This window comes from Miscanthus floridulus, chromosome 4, assembly GCF_019320115.1.
Source record: "Miscanthus floridulus cultivar M001 chromosome 4, ASM1932011v1, whole genome shotgun sequence".
In the NCBI taxonomy this organism is placed as follows: domain Eukaryota; kingdom Viridiplantae; phylum Streptophyta; class Magnoliopsida; order Poales; family Poaceae; genus Miscanthus; species Miscanthus floridulus.
In genome coordinates, this window is record NC_089583.1 from 44,788,499 (window position 1) to 44,795,908 (window position 7,410).

Here is a 7,410-nt window from a genome sequence, read left to right on the forward strand (position 1 = left end):
ATAATGGTAGAACAAAAGTTTAGTGCCCACCTTGTACTTGAGCAATATAGAGTTCAACAAGCTACTAGTGAGTTTAAGGACTTTGCCATTATTTGGTGGTATGGGCTAGTTGCGGAGGATGTTTTACCTGGTACGTGGAAAGAACTTAAGATAGCTATGCGTGATTGTTTTATTCCTCCTTCTTATAAACATGAATGTCATAACAAATTGCAGTGCTTAGAGTAGGGCAATATGTCTGTCCAAGAATATTATACAGAGTTTCAAAAGTGTGCAATATGTTGTGGGATAGTAGAGGACATGAAAGATACCATTGTTTGTTTTTTGGTGGTTTGAGGCATGAAATACAAGATATTGTTTTCCATATAGAATTTTATACTCTCAAATGTTTGTTCTAGCTTGCTATGCTTGTAGAAAAAGAATTGCAGGAATGTCAGCAAAAGAACCATACCAACATTGGCGACAACCTCAACCAGATTTTAGCAAGGGTGGAGCAACCATTTGCGAAGGTTGAGACTGCGATAAAAAGGCGAGTGGTTACTTTTGCCACTACAACAACATCTTCACCACCACCACCTCCCACACATACTTTGGAGTCTGGTAAAACTTTAAACCATGCTGAAAATGCACAAACTAATAGAGATAGAGCTGCTAATGAAAGGAAAGAATTAGATGTTAAATCTAAATTGCCTTTGTCAAAAAATAATTATTCTAATAATGCTAGTGATAAAGACGAGCTGTGTGAAAATGCTTTTATTATACGTATGCCACAACTAGTGAATGAGTATGATGCTTTGGCTTTGGGACCAATTACTTATGCTAAACATAAAAATTTGCATCCCATTGCTACCGAAAAAGATGAAAAGAAATTATTGTATTCTTCAAATACTTTTGGTTATATTGAGTTTGATACTTTATACGCTCTTAGTAGTTTAGAAGAGAAACTTAAATGTGTTGAATTGTCATGGTTGTCTACTTGTACATATCATTTTATTAGAAAATATAATTGTAAAGGAGAGTATATGGTGCATCGTGTTTATATTTGTTCAAATCTAAAATCTCCTTATATTGTGCAAAAGTATGATCAACCAAAGGATTGCAATTGCTATAATCTTATCATGTTGAGTTCCCCTAGTTTTGTTATAAAGAAACATGTTAAATTTCAAGAAGGGGAGCAATGTTGGCTACTACCAACAACGTTTTCTTCAGCTAATCCCAAACCAAGGACGGTTTGTTGTCAAGAAGGGGAGGATGATGAGGACATGACTCCATCGGATACGACTATTGTTTATAAGGTGAGCTCATTCCTACATTTGCATAGTGATTTTTGGTACAATTCACTTGGTTCCACATGTACATATCATTATTTGAATGTAGGTACAAATATGTCTCAACGTGCAAGTTCATCAAAGTTGAATTTTCGGTTCATCGGCAGCTCGATAGTGCTTCATTGGGAAGGCCATAACTCAGCCATCTGGAGTGCGATCGAGGTCAATGAGCACTTAATGGAAAGCTTGTTTGATAAGATTTCAAATAGATCTGGTCTCATCTCAATATCCCATCAGCAAGGCCTCCAAACCATCAAGATATTCTGTCGCTGTTTCCGCTGGGAGCTACACTATCGTTATGGGCTTGTTATTCATCCTTGGGACCCTGGCCCAAGTAGGAGCACACCCCAAGGACTTGGAGAATCCACCAAGAAAGCCCTTGGACGTCCTCCTCCTTGGCCACCACCTTAGGAGGCCAGCAAGAACGTCCAAGCCAAGCCGGAGGCCTAGTCCAACTTGAGTTCGAGTCCATCTCGGGCTCCAGGACCAGCGTGTAGTAAAATAGACGTCCAGGTCGTATACGAACTCCATTTTTGATGATCCACATATGGATGGAAATATAATTTCATAAGGAAACTAATGGAAGTGGTCCCACATCAAAATTCCATCAGAATCAATGGAAATCGTCGAAACAAGTTAACGTCCAGAATCTGTCATGGCGCTATGTCGTCGTCTTTTGGGCCATTGGGCCTTGTAACTTGTTGGGACACCTTTAGAACATCAAGAGGGATCCTTGGATGTCCCTTAGGCTATATAATCAGTAGCCACCACCTACATTAGGTTTTGGGTTTTGTTTTAGATCAATCTGTCATTGAATAGTCGCCGTTATCGGTTTGCAAGACCCCAACTTCGAGTGCTTAATCATTCATCTGCAATTGTCACTTCAATTGAGTTGCGTTTTATCTTGTTCTTGCTTGTGTTCTTCGACTCACAGCAGGGATTAGCCTTCTTGGCGAGGTCAACCGGATTGTGACACGGTTGATAACTAGAGGAGATGTGGTGCTAAGGTTGCAGGGTTCGGGTCTTTGTGATCTGAAACTGGATCGGTGTGTCGCTCTCCGAACAAATAGTTGTTTATCTTGAACCTAACGGAAGATCAGGACCCTCATCCCCATTATGACGTGATTTAAATTCAAAACCTTAGTCATATGCTACTTGTTATTGCATTGAGCTTTGTCAAATTGTTGTGACCCTTGTTGAGATTCTCGTCATGCACACATGATCAAGATACACATACACCCACAAATAAAATGCTAACTCTTACACCGAGAGTTACACAAAAACATGTTTTTTCCGTCCACCAAATAATTACTCCATTCGTTTATCATGGACCTCTCTCTCCAAAAAAGTTTCATATGCCAAAGAATAGTATGGGCTATGCTAAAAAAAGAAGAAAAAAATATCCATGCCAAAAGGCATGAGAGAAAAAATGCATGCCAAAGAGCATGAAGAAAAGAAAAGGAAAGAAATAAAGATAGCCCATACTTTTAAATAAAAGGCATTCATTCAAAAGAGAAAGATTCATGATCAAAGGAGTACAAAAATATTTAGAATTAGGACTTTATAAAAATTCCACACACTTACACATCTTGATCAAAGTGTATGACTTGCATCTCCTTGAGGTCCGATTTTTGACTTAGCAAAATATGTGATGCAAGTATGCCTCAATTTCTTACCTACCCAAAACTCCACTCAAAGCCATTAGTGGTAGGATATGAAAACAAGGCAAAATACCGAATGCCTTGGTGAGGTTTCATATACTTTGAGCGATCGAGAGAATCATTTGATGAACTTACATTTCTTTGCAAAATTCATAAAGCCTTTGAATAGATGGTTAATCATGGAATGAATGATTGGTGATTCTGTTATAACTGTTCTATCTTGCAACCACCCAAGAACTTGGAAAAGTTATACACCCCACAGGGATCTAGGTAAAAGGGTGGATAAAAATGCCAACTTATTTAAATTGCGGAAGAATACTTTGTTATAGGCATGGCACTTACGAAATATATTCGGCATAGTAGCAACTCCTGATCAACAACCAAGTACTTAGCTATTCGCTTGGGACAAGCAAAGGTTAAGCTTGGGAGATTTGTTGGTGATCACTAACGATCAAATCCGACCACCAATTACTATCCAAACCAGGAGAAATAAACAAACTTTTGACACATATGCAATTACTATTAACCTAGTTCCACTTGTATTGGAAGAAACATGTTTTCCAGGACTACATTTGAATACAAGTGGAAAATCAAGCAAAAGGCGCAACTCGAAAGGCTTAAAGCAGAAATGCGCAATGAAATAAAATGAGAAGCCCACCATCACGACAAAATCTAGGCCGAGCACCGACATAGAAGGGGCCCAGGCCCAGCCACCAGCCCACCTGGCAAAGGCGGTGGCCACCTAGGGGGCCGGGCGACGCCCATGTGGGGCCGGGCAATGCTGCCAAGTGGGCCCATGGCCTTCTGTCACGTCCACTTGCTCCATGTGTCCATATTTGTCACCTTTTTGACCTATTTTTGCTATATTTTTCTACATACAAATAATTCTATAAGCACAAGTGGAACTAGGTGAATTATAAACAAAATTCTTCATATGTGATGATGATTTACCCCACTTTTTCATGCTTTTGGGTGGAATGTTGATGGTCAAAAAGGGTGTTAGTGACCGTCAACAATGACCCAACATCGTCCTTAGGAAACCCACTCCTGGGCCAGTCCTTAGAAGGGATCGAGGCCACAAAAGGATAGGGGTAGAGTGACATGGGCCCCTGCGGTTCTAATCAGTGGTGCGGAGCCACACAACCATCTCTCTCTGTGTTCGAGTCATCTGCTTCGAAGTCGCTCGGATTGACCCCCTCTGAGGGGAGGCATCTTGCCCTCTGATCGCTGTGGAGGTAGTCAGGGACCAACGGGTTTTACGGCCGATGATTTATGGGACGTCTCTCGACAAGGCACAGCCAAACTCCATGTCGATTGGCGAGGATATCGGGTCCCGCTCGAATTACCCATCGACCCCGATGAGGCGCACCGCTCCAACCACATGGTTACGGTGGACATGCCTCTCCCCGCGTAGGGTGAAACCAAAATTTGCCTGTAATGAGGCGTCACGACCCCTCGGTCAAGAGGGGCATCAGGGAAAGAAGGAGGTGGGCGCCAACGACCCCGCTATTAGGTCGAGGTTCAGCTTCGACCATCTCCTCCTTGAGCTTTGGACTCTAGACCCTCGAATGGATAGCAACGCATCCAACGAGGGCCACAATCCTGACGACGCCAGGTCGAGGCAACGACCCGTAGTCAGGGAAGATGACTCAGAAACCCCGGCATCGCCCAGAAGCACAACTCAAATCCCACGAAAACGAGAGACAATCCCGGACCAAGACTCAGGAAACATAACTCAAATACAAATGAACCCGGGGCTGGTGGCGGCATTGAGCTACGGCGACGCGGTGGCCCGGGGCAGGTGGCGTAGAGCAGAGGTGGCGCAGGGCTACGGCGGCGCGAAGAAGCAGCGACATTGTGGCGCGGGGCAATGAATCGAGCGGCACGCGGTGCTACTGGTTCAGCAAGAGGTCCAGCAAAAAGATTGAGGACATCAGCGTAAGTGCCCAACCATCCACTTCCCTCCTCATCCATATACTGTGTGTGCCTCTTACGAACTCAGTGACTGTTTACCTACAATGCTTAGCCTGCTCGAGGAACCGATGTTCTAGATCTGGCGTCTTGGTAGGTTCTGGATCTTGAGTCTTGGTTGATAGGTTCTGGATCTCGAGTCTTGGTTGATGAAGATCCTTGTTCTTGCAAAATATCAATCGGCTATACATAGAGTAACAGACGGTGAGGCTTCAGTTAGACATTCTAACTACATTGTAATAACCTTGCTTGTAAGCTCTACCTGAAGGTCAAATGAATGTGACAGGAGGTAGTAGTATGTTCACAGCATTTTGTCAGACTCCACCTACAAAATAATTATGTAGTTACTAACAATATTCTCTATTGATTTCAGAAAATGCAGAACTGCTTGTTCAGTTGTTCTGGTTCATTACTTGTGTGTAGTAGTGAGGACAGAAACAAAGAATAGATCAGTAGACAGTTTACCATAGAAGAGAACGGAGTGCTTTGCTCAGATGTTGTCTTACATGGTTATTGATATTTCTACTGTTTCTAAGCTAAAAATGAGCCAGATTTGTCTAGTCTTACAGTAGCTAAATGAAATAAATAGCCAGTAGCATATCTTCCAGTCACCTTAATAGATTTAGGTTTAGTTGGTGTATGAACCTATTGACAATTGTACTTACATGCTCATATGTGCTTGGAGGAAGCAGGCATGGCTTGGGCAGCAGCATGACATGGAAACCCTGTCAGCAACCGGTCTATTCCCTTTCTATTTTATTTCTGTTTTAATTCGATCAATCTGGGCCTGTGTTAAGTATATTTCAAACCAACTTGGATGGAACATATTGTTTTACTCATGTTTACATGAGAACAGGGGAGATAGCTGATTGACATTGGACACGTTCTGCAGGTTTGAGCAGCAGCAGCAGCAAGGACACGTATATCTTTGCTGTAAACTACAACTGAAATTTTCTAAACAGAAACTGAATGCCCATCTATTACTTTGCTGGTAGCAGTTCATATTGAAAGGTCATTTGCTTTGTGAGGGTGACAAGTATGAATTCCCTGATTTTTCTGTCCTAGATTGGATTGATACATGCTAGTTTGCTGCTGCTGTTACTGTTCTATCTAACCAGTTACATCCAGTTCAGCATCGGTCAAGCAGTACAGCCGCAGTATCTAGTTTGCAGTCTGGCACTGCTACAATTCCCAGTTCAGCATCGGTCCAGCAGTAGCAGCTTGAGCCTAGCTTTTCTAAGTTTCAGGTGAGCAGGATGTGCAGACGATAACTTATGATTAGTAGATAAGATTAGACATATTAGTAGATAAGATTAGACAACTCTAATATACAGAAGATATGACATAGAACCGAGTGCAGTTTCACATACACATTTACAAATTTCAAGCAATATTCTATTGAAAGAGAGCAAATTTCAATTTAGTTCAGAACTATTACTTGTTAACTGCCATAAGAGGCTGGAACCGATTTCAGTTTTAGTTCAAAACTATTAGTTCAGTTTTAGTTGGGAAATTCAATTTAGCAAAGGGTCTGTCGTCATGGTTTATTAGTAACTGTATGGGTTGATATATGTGTAATTGTTGTAAATATCTTTACATTAATTTCCCAACTAAATTGAATTTCCCAACTAAAACTGAAATTCTTTACATTACATGTAAATATATTTACATTAATTTCGTGCTCTGTAGTGCACTGAGATTCTTTTGTCCATCTTTTTTGTAACTGTATGGGTTGATATACGTGTGATTGTTGTAAATGTATGTATATGTGTTGTGATTCCCATACGTATATGGGCTGTAATTGGAAGAATTCTTGGTTTATATATGGGCTGTAATTGATTTCACTCTATTTTATAATTTAAATGGCTGATTCTTTCTGATGACTAAATGGGCCAGTCCTGCTAAGATAAAACTATTAATAAAAAATAGACACGTATTTGGGCTGAAATGTAATTGGGTTGCATCCTACATGGCGGTTACAACATGTCGTCATCCACGTAAGCATCCATGATGATGTGGTAATTCATCCGTGACGTTTATTTTTCATAATAGGAAATGGACTTGGGTTGGGCTAACTAGGCCCTGGGCTCTACCGCGACGGTTTAAGATCGTCACAGATTCTGTTAATCCGTGACGATTTTCGACAAAACGTCACGCAGGTTAATCCATGACGCTTAATCCATGATGATATCTAAAATCATCATAGATACTACTTGGTGATGTTTTTTTGGTGATCCGTGATGACAAATTTTGATCATAGATTAACATGATTCTTGTAGTGGATAAATTATGCGTTCCTTCGGTGTTCGTGGTTCGAGTGAGGGCTCATGAGTCAAACCTTGGGATGGTACGTGTTTGGTTTCGACTGATGAGGACTCCTCAACACTAGACATGACTTTCACATAGAGGGGTTTGGTTCTTATGAAGGAAGAAGTGTGTCTGTCTATGAATTG